A 14,626-nucleotide genomic window follows, 5' to 3' on the forward strand; every position below is an offset into this window, starting at 1 on the left:
TTGTTTGCTTGTTTGTTTGTTTGTTTGTTTGTTTGTTTGTTTTGGTCCTGTTTTAAACCTAGCATACAACACTGGCTTCTCTTCAGATCATATAAAATCTTTTGCCTTTCAAAGTCACAGAACATTATTTTAAGACTTCTCAAATATTAAAAGTCCTGGCTCCAATTCAAGCTGCTTGGGAAATGAAAGAATTAATAGGGAAAAGAAGGAGGCAAGGAAAATGAGACTAGCTCCCCTTATTTATGAATTTCGCATGTGTCCTGAAAATACATATTATGTTAATCTCCAGTTCTCAGTTTCTTCAAGTATAAAAATAACCCAAAGGCTTGAATTTCTAAACATTGTGATCACTGATGGGTCCTTTTCTCACGGATATTCACATGGAAGAAACAGGGTCCCCTAAATCACCCCAGAAAGGAGCAATCTACATCCACCTGATTAGATCAAATTTCAGTTTCCTCAGAACTTCGGATGGTCCAGATTTCATACCTCGATTTTTACATTTTTGTCTAGCATAAGGAAAGTATTGTAGAACCTTCAATGACTCCCTCTGCAGCTGCGCAGGCCACAAACCCCACCCCCATCCTTCTCTTCTCCAACATGACAGGTTAGCAGGGAAGAACACAGAGGAGACTCTGGCTCTACCAGTAATCCTTTATTTATTTCACATAAAAGATGATCTGAGGAAGCTATTTTAACACATTAACATTGGTTAGTCTTGAAGAGTGAGCACTTGAGTTTTGGGTATATCACTTTCAGTACTTGTATTTTTTTTTAAACGTTCCAATTGAAAGCACAGCAAGAGATGTTAAACACTAAGTATTAAAGTGAGGAATCTGAGATTTCCTGAGAAACTTTAAAAGACTTAGAACATTTTATATCAAGTATTTATTTTATTTCTTCTCTTGGATTTGTTAATCATACATTTCTTTTTCAGGAAGAAAGAATTCAGAAAGCAAACAGTAGTGCTTGTTACTAAGAGGATATGATATATATAATATACTTAATATATACCATTATATATGTGTGTGCACATATATGCATATATGTATATATCAGGCATAATAGGGACAAAACATCCATAATTCCTCAAAACTTCTGTTGTCAATCTCTTTGTTGTCAAGCCAACTACATCAAGATAGAAATCATATTAAAATGAATAGAGTTCCATGCATTTGTACCTGCATGTTGAGACAACCCCAAGGTACAAAGAAACCAATGCTCTGACATGACACTCACTGCTGATTACAGGCTGCCAGTGTTCCAGCAAAATATGCAAATATATTCAGATATCCCCTAGTTTTACAACAAAAAAAAATTTAATTTACCCTGAAAGAGATTGAGGCTGGAGTACGGAATGCGTTCCCATGACCATATCTTCAAAAGGCAAAAGAGAAAGGGAAGAAAGAAGGGACAGATAGAAAAAAAAGGAGGGAAAGCGAAGGCAGGCAGGTAGGCAGCTAGGAAAGAGAGGGCATTATTGCTCTGGATACACAGAACTGCCAACCTTCCCTAAAAGAAAAATATATAACCAGGGAGCAAGCGACCAAGTCGGTGGGTAACACTCCAAGCAGCAGATAACAGTAGGTAACTCCAAAGAGCAGGTAACATCTGCTGGAGAGTTAGGTCTAATGCTAAGGGCAGCAAGGGCAAAGAGTGACATTCCTGTGTTCTGGTGAGGGGTGGGGACAAAGCATCCAGAAAACACCAATGCCTTTTAATGTGAACAATGAAAAGCAAATATAATGGTAAATCTAGCCATAAAAAACTGTTACAAATAGCTAAGTACAACTAGGAATGGACTGCTCCATGAATCCTTGCTGTGTATGAAAACACATACACACAAAATATAAGCGGTGGAATAGGGATAGGAAAAAAGGTAATTTTGAAAGAAATCTGATACTATGCTTTGGCATAAGTAAAAGCTAATATAACCCTATTATTGCTGCAGGTAGGAAAAGAGAATAAAATACTGTATTTCAGTAAAGATGAAACTATCATCGCTTCATTCTTAAATTTTGCAGAATGTTTTTAAATGTAAAACTTGGTTTTTATCCTGAATAACTAGAAACCTCTCGTCTTCATAAGGTGGGAGGCTCCGACTGAGCTATTGCATGTGCGGGCCTGAGGGTCCGGTTCTCCGTGTTCTCTATAATGAAGAGAAAACCCAAAGCCAGGAAGTTCCCCCTCACAACTCCCCAGCCCCAAGGGCACCCTCCAAACCCCTGAGGGATTCAGCCTTGCTGTGGGGACCCAAAGGATTCTTCGCTGGTCACAAGCTGTTCCCTACTGAATTCCACTCTGCATCTGGAGGTACTGCCACATGTGCCAAGCCATGAACGGTCAACCACTCAGCCTGAGGAAGGACACTCCTCACAACCAGACCATACCAGACCATTCCAGCCACCATGCTGCATCCACCTGCTTAGCCATCTTTGAAGAATCGTGCCTGACGCACACAACTGGCATCCATCAGCCTGCCCAAGTCACTGTGTGTCCCCAGACACAAAGGAAGAGACACTTGATACTCTGAGAAGACCGGTGGGTTGCCTGGACCCCTCTTTGTCTACTGACATTGGCGCCCTGTTCTCATTCAACCACCATTTGCTCGACATTCATGGAGACTTCCTTAGTGACTCTTTCTTTGGCAAGGAAGGCTGGACAGGAATCATCTGGCTTTGCCACACACACGCCCATGTCACACTTCATGGCAAGTGACTGCAGTTCCTGAGTTTAAGCTGACACACATTGGGTTCTACTAGAATCCATGTCTAGTTCTTTTGTTTTGGTTTGCTCTTTTTTTTCCCCCTATGGAGAAGTTCTCTTTTTTGCTTTCATGATATAAAATAAATACAGAGAGGATTTGGGCTGTAGTTGCTGTCTTTGAAACCTTACCGTGAGCTTGTCCTTAGCATCATTTTGCCATGGTCTTAATCCATGTTTTTCACTTAACACAGTCAGTACTTGGCAGGCACAGGTCCTGAACCCATGAATTCAATTGATCTCCGATTTTAAATCCTAGGTCGATTGAATCCATACGGAGCCCGTACAGACCCTTCTCATTATTCTCAAGCAAATGCGGTATAACCACTATTTACACAGCACTAGCATCATGTTGGGTGACACCTCAAAGTATATGAAAGAACGAGGGTGGTCTACCTCACATCTGGCAACTCTTTACATCTGGGCATCCTCAGACATTGGAATCTTGGGGCCCTGAAGCCAATGTTTGATGCTAAGAAGAAATGCATGTCACTGGTGCTGGGTGTAATTCAATTTTCCTTGCTAATCTTAGCAACAACGAAGTCGATCCACCTGCAAGTTGCCGCCACTTGTTTACTATTGCTTTTATTTCAATGGTTAAGAAATTCTTCCAACGTCTCTTATCTAATATCCCTTGTTAAGATGCCCCAGCTGTGGGTACTATGGTGGAGCCTTTGTGTTCTTATGTTAACTGTGGAAGCATTTTGCTTCCCTGTGTTATTTTTGGAATTTTTATTGTGTATTCAAGTTGCAGTCGACAAAATTCCACAAGGTTACACTGTTGCTGAATCAGGTTACACTGTTGCTGAATCATCCTCAAGCATAATTCTCCAGGGTTGGAGTTTTTCAGGATTGTCCCCATTTGCCATCCCCTCCTTTCCTTATTCTGATCTTTTCTGTGCTTTGTTTCTTTGTGGGGGGGTTGTTTTTGTTTTGTTTTTCCGATTGGTTGGTTTTGGTTTTGGTTTTGGTTCGTGTTTTTTCACTTGCTTTGGTTCTTGGCTCTTGGAGACAGAGTTGTGGCTTGCAGCTGGCCAAGCTGACTTTGAATTTCTGATCCTCTCTCTCAGGCTCTGCAGTACTGGGTGGGCTACAGTCATAATAGGATGCTTTCCATGAGAATGTCTGCTCCCTGCCTGATACATATATTTGAATGTTTGGTCCCTAGTTGGTGGAACTGTTTTAGAAGAAGAATCACAGGCATGGCCTTACTAGAGTAGGTGTGTCCCTGGCGGTAGGCTCAGAGGTTTCAAAAGCCCAGGCCAGGGGCTCCCCCCACCCCGCCTCTGTGCCTACTACTTGTAGATCAGATGTAAGCTCTCAGCTAATTCTCCAGCATCATGCCTTCCTGTCTGCTGCCGTGCCACAAGTCATGACTCCCCCTCTGAAACTGTAAGCAGGCTCCCAATGAAACACTTTCCTTAACAAGTGGCCTTGGTCATGGTGTCTTATCACAGCAATGGGTCAGTAACTAAGATCAATGTTCATTCACCTTCAGTGGTACTGAGACACGAGTTGTACTAGCGAACACTTCATGTTGTCATATTCTATGAACTACTCTATTCTTCTTTCTTCCTCCTTCTTTGTATTTGTTCTTTTGTTTTGATGGTGTTAGTGATTGGACCCAAAGCATAGATCATGCTAAGCAAATATATATACTTTTTATTGATTCTTTGTGACTTTTACATCATGCACCTCAGATCCCCTCATCTACCATCCCCTCATACCTGCTCTTTGCTTTTGATTTTAGCAGAACTCTGTCACCAATACATTGATTTAAAGCTTATTTCTTGAGCACTAGATATGGGGTAATCATTAGGGCACTGGGAATACAGCATGAAGCAAAATGACAAGTTCATATCCCAATAGGGGGAAATAAAGCTAGTTAATACAAAAATTACTAAGTGGTAGAGTTATTCTGAAAAGAGAGAGAGAGAGAGAGAGAGAGAGAGAGAGAGAGAGAGAGAAACAAAAAAAACAAACAAAGAAACAAACAAAGAAACAAAGAAACAAACAAAGAAACAAACAAAGAAACAAAGAAAGAAAAAGAGAGAAAGAAGAAAAGCAGGGGGTAGCATATACCTTTAATGCCAGTACTCAGGAGTCAGAAGCAAGAAAGACTCAGAGTTTGAGCTCAGTCCTGTCTATATAGGGAGTTTCTGGCCAATCAAAGTGAAATCCTGTATCAAAGAATGAAAAAAAAATATTCAGGAAGAAAAAGAGGTGGTTCAGAGCATCTGTTTCAGAAAAGCAGCCAGACTAAGACCTCATGGATCAGTTGAGAGCAAACTTTCCTGGAGGAAAATTCTGAGCCTACAGGATAAGGTGTAAAGGCCATGAAGCAGACAAGTGCCTCACATAGCCAAAGAGCAGTAAGCAAGTGGGTGGGATCCCTGGGCTAAGTCTTAGAAAGGTACTAGGATGCCAAACCAGTGGTATACTACAGGCATTCAGTGTTTCTGTTTTCCCTGGGTTGGGTGTGAGCCAGAGTGGCATGGTCTAGTTCACACATTTGAAAACCCCTGGATCCTTGGGGGATAAAGATCAGGTAGAGAATGACCATTTTATAAAGAGACATTTTTAAAAAGCTATGTAGAGGGGTTGCATTGGTATAGTTGGGTATATACAATTCAATTGATAGAATACTTGCCTAGTATGCATGAAGCTCCAGAACCAATTCCCAGGAGTACATAAACCCATACCTATAACCTATAGCACTACAGACAGAATTGGAGGCAATAGTATCTGAAGTCAAAGTCCATTCTTTTTTTTTTTTTTTTTTTTTTTTTTGGATTTGGTTTTTTCGAGACAGGGTTTCTCTGTGTAGCCCTGGCTGTTCTGAAACTCACTCTGTAGACCAAGCTGGCCTCGAACTCAGAAATCTACCTGCCTCTGCCTCCCAGAGTGCTGGGATTACAGGCATTCACCACCACCATCTGGCTGTCAAAGTCCATTCTTGACTCTACAATAGAGTTCAAGGCCTGAGATACATGAAACACTGTCTGAGAATAAAGAAAAGAAAAAAGCTAGTGAGAAATCAAAGCCAAGTTCAGTGCCACAGGAAGTATGACAGACAGAACAGTGAGAAGTGAATTGGGGTTCAGAATGTAAGTTAAAGATGGAGCCAACTGGCTCATGACAATGTGGAGTGAGACAGAGTAGACTACAGATCTTTAAATATAAGTGGACGGAAACCAAGAGGAGATTGTGTTTTGTTCAAACTCTCAATCTGACAATATATTGAAGAATGAAACCCACTGTCTTCTAGTCTCTTCACACAATAGCATATTTGGAGGTGGGTCTCCCAGACCTGAAGCACCAGATGATGACCAGAACTAATCCAGTTCTGCCCTCACACTATGTGGGCAGTGGTTGCCACCTAGAAACAGCATCAGACTCCACAGATTGGGAGCTCAACAGTTCCTACCCAGCCTATCCCATCTGACTAGAACAAAGCGCCCAATCGTTTCCTTCTTCCAGCATGAGACTCCTGAAGAAAATTCCAATTTCTTGTGGTCCATTGTCACAACAGTTTGATAAACAGAGGGAAGGGCACAGGCATCTCTCTGGAGGGTTTTCATCCCTGCCCATACAGTACAACAGTTACAACTGCATCCAGGGTAAAGAGATGTTAAAAATAAATAGTAACTCACAAGAGAACTCTAAAGTTGCCTCATAGTAAAGATACATAATGGGGCACCAACCTTTATTCATCCCCTGCTTGGATCCATCCTTCTCTGGCTCTGCCTTGTCTTACTTTATCTCTAAGCAGAATAAAATTCTATATGAAAGAAAAAAAAAACCTCTACAATTTGTATATCTAAATGTAGGTGAAGAAAACCTATATTATAGTAAAAATAAAAATTTCCATTACTATAGCCCACTATCCATATTGATCAGAATTGAAATGGGAAAGGATATGAATCCAATGCTGCAAAGCAAGCTTTACCTTTGATCTTTTTCCCATAGTGGGGGCCTTCCTTACATCTTGAAGATACAGACATGTAAACTTTCTACTTTGTTTTTGCCAAGAAATATACTCTATGTCATATGTGTTCATGATTGCTGTTTTCATGGACTTGATTTTATGTGGCATGAAACTCAATCTGCTCCTAATCTAAAAATAAGTGAGTTAAAAGAAAAGCAGTCACTTCGTTTCACAATTTTTAAGCTTATGGAACACTAAAATCATTATTCTTGGCATTCCAAATTTAAGATGTATGTGTGTGCATGAATATAAATCTTTTAGGGTAATTATTTTAGGCTTACAACTCTTCAGTTAATATGTAGGGACCATTGCCTATCTGCCTATGTTCTCTCTCTCTCTCTCTCACTCCCACCCCCTACTACTGATTCTTTGGAAGAAAGAAAAATAAGTGTTAACAAGTTATCTTGGCCAAGCCTAGATCAGACACAACCTTACAAGTCTGAAGACTATGAGAAAACCAAAACAATAATAACCCAGATCATTGTTAGTATAAGCTTTTAAAAAAATGGCTTGTTTAACCTGCTTATTTTAAGATACCATGTAGAAAAAAATTAGTCTAATGTGTTTGACTCAGATGGATAAGAAATTCTGTATTTTCTTATAAACATGTTCAATGAATGTGTTACTGCTTTACCATATACCCCACCCTCTTCCTCCTCCACTTTCCAAATTAGCCTATCAGGAGTAGGCTAAGGTTAAATGAGAACCAGCCAAGTTCCCTCCTGCTTTAGGGATAAATGACAGAGGCTACTTTGGCCATGTACACTTGCTAGCCCACTTTGGCTCATAGCACGCACTTTGTGCCAAAAGGAACCGCCTTGCCAGGTGACTTAACATTGTACCCGTGTTTCCTTGTGCTACACTAAGACTTTCCACTTCCAACAATGACATCATAAATGTAACTTTCTTACAGTGTATTTGGGATAATAATATCTCAGTGCCTTCAGTTTAAAGAGTGCTAAAAATGATATAAGTAAAGACTCACAAGTGATTAACAGCTATATTGGAAAAACCAACAACTCACCCTAAAATAAAGTATACAACAACAGGATAGAAACAGAAGTTGCACACTTCATCCTGCTTTTGGTTGATTCATGTATGCAAATGAGAAGATCCATCCTTAAAGATGTGTGTGTGTGTGTGTGTGTGTGCGTATGTTCCCGTGTTTGTGCATGAATACAAATGCTCAAATGAACAAGAACATGTTCTCAGACCTGTACTAATGAGACTATAGCATCTAGTTAATTTAAATTTGTTATGAAAACATGAGACAAATAACACTGTTTGTCTATATTTATAATCATCAGATATTTAAAAATACATGGAAAAATTTAAGTGTCCTAAATTTTATAAAGCAAAGTAAGGCCAAAAATATCAAGTAAGAAAAAGATATAAATATAGTATAAAATGGAGTTGGGGTGGGAAGTAAAGAAAGCTAAAGAAAAGGGAGAGAATTTTTTGTTGTTAAGTAAGGAGTTTTATTCTATCAAATAAATTTTTTGTCCTATGATTAAAGTTTTTCTAAAGTGGAAACTGAAAGATTTTTCCCCATTCTTAACAAGACGCCATTCTTGGACTTTGTCTCCTAGCACAGCAACCAGAGCAGAACAATATGGTGGTGGCCAGGTCTATGGTGACAGTAATGAAGCTATCAGAGCCTCTCAGGACCCTCCATTGATATTTTACCTATTATTTCCTCTCCCAACTACATACATGTAGGAGATGTTATACTATATAGATAGGTGAAAGTGTAATTAAAAGTGGGACTTTTATGAGGCAGCTCCTCTGAGGCCACCATCCGTGGCTGCTTTAGGCCTTCTATACAGAGAGACAGGACACCAAGGCTCTTCTGCCAGAAGCGGTTTTATTATATGACAAGAACTGAGCAAGCATTTTCCCAAAGGCTGAGCTCTAAATGTAGCCAGGCTGCATCTTTCCAAATGTTTTTGGTTTCTTCGTCTCCCATATAAGGTGACATATAATCTGGCTGACTGTCCTAAATTATTGGGTTGTGACAGTAAGAATGCTCAGAATGAGAAGGGTGGAAGTTCTCTGGCAATGTGTCAAAGCTGCACTTGTGTGCGTGCTGGCATTGGCTAGACCACACTACTGTGGTGTTGTTGTTGTTGCTGTTATTGTTGTTATTGTTATGTCTGTTCCTCACCAACCCCTCGGAAGTCCCTACTAACTGCTGAAATGGAACTTTTCAGTGATGCGGCTCTTTGGAGATCACTTACACTTTTTGGATTTGATGTTTTTTTTTTTTTTTTTTTTTTCTTGACAGGGTTTCTCTGTATAGCCCTGGCTGTTCTGGAACTCACTCTATAGACCAGGCTGGTCTCGAACTCAGAAATCCGCCTTCCTCTGTCTCCCAGAGTGCTGGGATTTCAGGCGTGCACCACCACTGCCCGGCTTCTCACTTGCACTTTTATAAGTAACCCTCATGTATGTTCTGCATGAAGCCCAATAAACTCATTGGTCTCACCAAGCTGAACTTTGACAAAACCTCTCATTTGTCTATTAATGGTATCCCTCTAGGGTGATAAGACATTTGCTTGGGTCTCTCCAGAAAAGTTAACTCAGCAGAAGGCTAAAGTATGCCACGAAAAGACTGTGATGGTTAAAGCCTAAGGAACAATGACATAGATCTCTATAAGTCAGCTACAATAAAAGCTTATTAAAAGTTATTTAAAAAAAAAAACTCCCTTAGGCAGGGCTGGGAAGGTGGTTTGTCAACAGAGGGCACTTCCTTTGCAATCATGAAGAGTGTAGTTAAAATCCTAGCACTCACATTAAAAGAATTGGAATTAATTGGGACCCACCTCCAAGGTGTTTAAGCCCGCAATAATGATAGACTGATTATATCAGTGCATTATAGAAAAACAAAAGGCTTGCGATAAGATTAGTTTCTCCTAATAATATTGTAAGCACATCAATCCCTTTAATTTTCCATAACGACCCTTCTGTTTTGTCAAGCATAGTGAATATTATGCTTTCCCTTCTCATTCAGATAGTCCGGTGCTGTGCACTGCAGTAAACTGCCCCTGTGTTAAGCATAAAGATGCATCTGTTCATCTAAGAAATTAGAAGAACAAGTAAAAGTATCAGTCACAAATAAGATATCAGAGATGTCTTTCCTGACACATCCGCGTAAATAGATGGAACTAACAAATTATACTGAGCGAGGTCTCCCAGGTGCAGAAGCACAAACAATACATGTTTTGTCTCATGTGGAGTCTAAACCTAAATTGTTTGTATTTAAACTGGATATATGTGGAAGGCAGGAAACTAGCAATGAGTTGCAGGAAGTGGGTCCACTAAGGAAAGGGAGAAAGTAAAGTATGAATAAAATCAAAACAAAGAATGGGAATGCGGGCAGGGTGGGAGAGGTGGGGCCAGGGCCAGGAAATGGGGGACTAGGGCTAGAGTCGGGCTCCAAAAAAGGAAGGAAGAGGGGAGAGGTGAAAAGTGGGATGTGGAATTATGTGGGTGTGGTAGAAGGCTTAACTAAAATGAAGGATTTGTGAAAAGCTAAATAGAAATCTATGATCTTCCATCCCAAGAGAAACATAGGTGATATGATACAAGATGGGGGAGAATATTCCAGTTAAACATTTAAGTGGGGATGGGAGGACTGGGAAGAGGAAAGGGTGAGCTAATGAAACCTAAGGATATATGTAACTTCAAGTTTTTTTTTCAAATCCTATTTTCAATGATGGTTCTTAAACTCTTTAACCTCCCTACCACCCATCAACAGTAAGGATATGGGAGAAGTGGACCTGCTTAGAAAGGTTCTTTGGAGCAACTCTCATCTGCGTTATCTCAAAATTGGCAGTTCAGTTGACAAGTTAGCAGTAACAGCTCGATCCACTCGCAAACACTTCATGGATACACCAGCAGTCCAGTTGGGTGGAGTTGGGTTAGCAAACACAAATCAGCAGTGGTGGCACTACATAGGAAAGATAGCCAGGCCTCAGCCTTGGCAAGAGGGACCAAGAGGAATGCCAGGAGAAGTTCTTGGCTGTGCCTCTCTCGGCGAAGCAAAGATCATTTAGAACTTGAGACCAACAGGCATTGCACTGCTAACTCGATAAGCAAGCCAGGCTCAGCCTCTGTCACTGTCCATCGAGTCCTTTTTATACTCCCTCCAAACATAAAGTTTCCTCCTTCTGTCTCAGAACAGGTATTTTCATAGTACATGTGTCTGGCTCAGCAAACCTCACTCTGCCAATCAGCCAGAGTCAGCAGAAGCAGCAAAAACTGCAGCACACCACCAGAAGTTTTTTGGTACATTTCTCTCTATGGAGTCCCAACAAATGGAGCTCAACTATGCAATGTAAGACAGATCAATACATGGATGTCATTAATGAAGAATCCTTCATCACATTCCTTTTATGACGTGCTTGCTTTAGCAGAACATCCTTTCACCTGTGCTCCCTTCAGCTAAATGTTCCTTCACATGTTTGCTCCTACAAAACACCATCCAACCTACTTTCCAGAGGACCCTTAAGTTTTCACTTCAGATATATGAAGAGGGTTTATGGAAACCCACCAGTTTATAAAATGTGTGTGTTTGTGTAGGTATACATGTGTAAACTGCCCAGAAGACATGGACTATTGAATGAAAATATCAGTATGAGGCATAGAAAACCTCCCTATGAATTATTGGTGAGTAATACAGCAAAGGCACCCAGAAGACCACAAGCCATCCCCATTGTCCTTGCTTACTCTCCATAATTACATGGCAAGTCCCTAGCTGAAGATACAGCACACATAAAGTCAGTCTCAAACTGACCAGGAAGCCCTGCCCTTGCTGGCTAGCTTACACAGTACTAGAGAGTGCTATGCAGGCTTCAGGAGAAGAAAAATATCAATGGCCTTACTCTGTGCTGGATGTTATAGGCTACAATACTGACCTGCTGGGAAAGATGTACCTACTGTTGTAACAGTGGCATGATTGTTATGGAGGTAACCAACCACTTTCTGATTGGATATAAGTCCTCCTCCATAGAAGGGACTTCAAAACCTGGTACTGTAAACCTGGCCAAGAGCTCATGGATGGAGAGGTCATAGACTCTAGTGGGAAATACACTGCTGTTTTTCTAAATGGCCATGCTGTTTAGTTCTCTTCTAAATATTTCTGTTTATAACTACAGACATAGACTTCTTTCAACTTTGGTCGGAGGAGCATCTTTTGGCAGCAGGTAGTGGCTCATGCAGAGACTCCTAACTGGTCAGAGTACCAAGTATAGATAATCGTGAGTGCTCATAGATGGGTCATCTTTATCAGTCTCTCCTTGCCAAGACTTGGGGAACATCGCACAAGATGAGATGGAAAGACTATAAGAGCTGATACGTAGGGAAGAGCGCTGTAAAAATGCTGTCTTCTGCACAGGACATGGCTGTCTCACACACCGACTCACAGCAGCTACAGTTACCTGCATAAGACCTGCACAAGATTAAGCCAACTGAAATTACACCATAGGTGGGGGAGGGGTACCTCAGATCTCACTCCAAATTGAGGAACTATTGGCAACTGATGACTGCTGAGGTTGGCAAAGTCCTACTCCTCTGGGGATTTGGCTTCTGATGGGTTGCCCATGCTTAGTGGGATGTCCCGCATGCATGTGTACACAGGCAGCATGAAGTTAGTAATACTAACTAATAACATTAAGAAGTTATTAGTGACAATAACAAAAAGAAGATGGTGAAGGCTGAAGGCTGAAGGCTCAGCAGTTAAGAGCACTTAGTTTTGTTCCTAGGACAGGCATGGTAGCTCACAACCATCCCAACTCCAGGTCCAAGGGATCTGATGCCCTCTTCTGATCTGAGGGTAGCAGCTACTTAAATGGTGAACATATACACACGCAAGTGAAACACTTACACACATAAAATAAATCTAAAAATATATTTAAAGGGCTTCCTTGTGTTTAGAGGGAAACAGGATAAAGATACACCACAAGGACCTGGAAGGAGAAAATTTCAGATGGATACTTCCTATAATTCTTTGTGTACGTTGATGAAATTTTTAAAGAATAAATTTTAAAAACATTTAAGTTTTTAATATTAATTTTAGAAGTATTAAATATTTTTAAGTGTTAAAATATTTAAATTTAAAAATAAAAATTTAAGAGAGATAAGTCTTTTCTACCTTCATAACTTGCCACTTCTCATAAGGTTATAGCTAGAAAATTAAACATAATAAAGGAGAAAAATAATAAATATTGAATAAAGTATTTTCATAGAGAAAATTACCTCTAAACACAGGAAGAACATATACTGCTCCTAACTAAAGACTGTAATTTTTAGGGACTTAAAAAGATGGCCCAGTGGCTGAAAGCCCCAGGTCAGTTCTCAGCAGCCACGACAACTGCTTGTCTACAGAGGATCTGATGGCCTCTTCTTGCTTCCACAGGCATGCATTCACACAATGTGTTGATTTGGATAAGAATATCCTGGACTGGTGAAAGGCTCAGTAAAGAGCATTGGCTGTTTCAAAGGACACAGGTTCAAATCCCAGTCCCAACATGGCAGCTCGCAACTGCCTGTAACTCCAATTCCAGGGGATCTGACACCCTCACATAGACATGCATGCAGGCAACACACCAGCACACACACACACACACACACACACACACACACACACACAGAGAGAGAGAGAGAGAGACAGAGACAGAGACAGAGAGAGACAGAGAGACAGAGAAAGAAAGAGAGAGAGAGAGAGAGAGAGAGAGAGAGAGAGAGAGAGAGAGAGAGAGAGAGAGAGAGAGAGAATGGCCCTACAGTATTTGAATGCTTAGTCATCCGGGGTGGGGTTGGTTGAAAGGATTAGGAAGGTGTGGCCTTGTTGGAGGCCTTGTTGGAGGCCATGTGTCCCTGTGGAGTGAGCTTCGATGTGATGTCTAGTCTCTCTGTCTGCTCATGAACCAAGAGGTAGAACTCTGAGCTACTTCTCCAGTATTGTATCTGTCTCCACTATGTATCTGTCTCCCTGCTGCTATGATGATGGAGTAAGCCTCTGAAACTGTAAGTTAGCCCTGAACTGAATGCTTTCCCTTATCAGAATTGCCTCTGTCATGGGGTCTCTTCCCAGCAGCAGAACAGTGACTGAGATACACCTAAATACAATACATAAGAATCATTTTTGAAGAAAGTAATTTTTAGATGGTTAAATTGCCCGTTTCTCTTATCTGCTGCCTTTTCTTCTTTATATTCTACATTTTAAAGATTGTTTTAACTTTATATATAATATTCATAGCGTATTGATATATCACATGTAGATGTTATAACAGATACAGAGGAAGGATCAAATGTGGCTATTAAATTTTAAATGAACCTCGAATTTCTTCCTTTGTGGTTTCACTAAATACTTCTGGTCCTGTCCTCTCAGCCTAACTCATATCATGGACTATCTTTAGCCCTCTTAATAACTACCATTGCCTATCTCTGTTTGACCTAATATTTATTCTTGTAAATCCTTTTGAGATGTATAAGCAGACCCTTATCTTTACCAACCCAAACTCCAAAAATGTCACTCAGATAGCATCTGTGACTTGTAACAGAGAACCCCCCGCTTTGCTGTATAACCTACCTACATAACAGTCCCATCGTTTTATTTTAAAAGTCCCCTGATTCATCATTTTCTCTGCTCTAATACTTATAAAACCTCATAAAATTGTCACCATGTTGAAATATGGTATTTAGGAGAATCCAAAACTGTGTTTCCAGGCTGTAACTAATCATAACGGCTTCAGAATAAACTCTCTCCTTCCCTTTAAGGTGACATCTGTGTTTTCGCATCTGCAAAGGTTTAAGGAACCTGACACCAGCTGGTGAAAAGAAGAAGCTTAGGAGAAATTTCCCCCAGAAGCTGAG

This window comes from Apodemus sylvaticus, chromosome 14, assembly GCF_947179515.1.
Source record: "Apodemus sylvaticus chromosome 14, mApoSyl1.1, whole genome shotgun sequence".
NCBI classification, from domain to species: Eukaryota; Metazoa; Chordata; class Mammalia; order Rodentia; family Muridae; genus Apodemus; species Apodemus sylvaticus.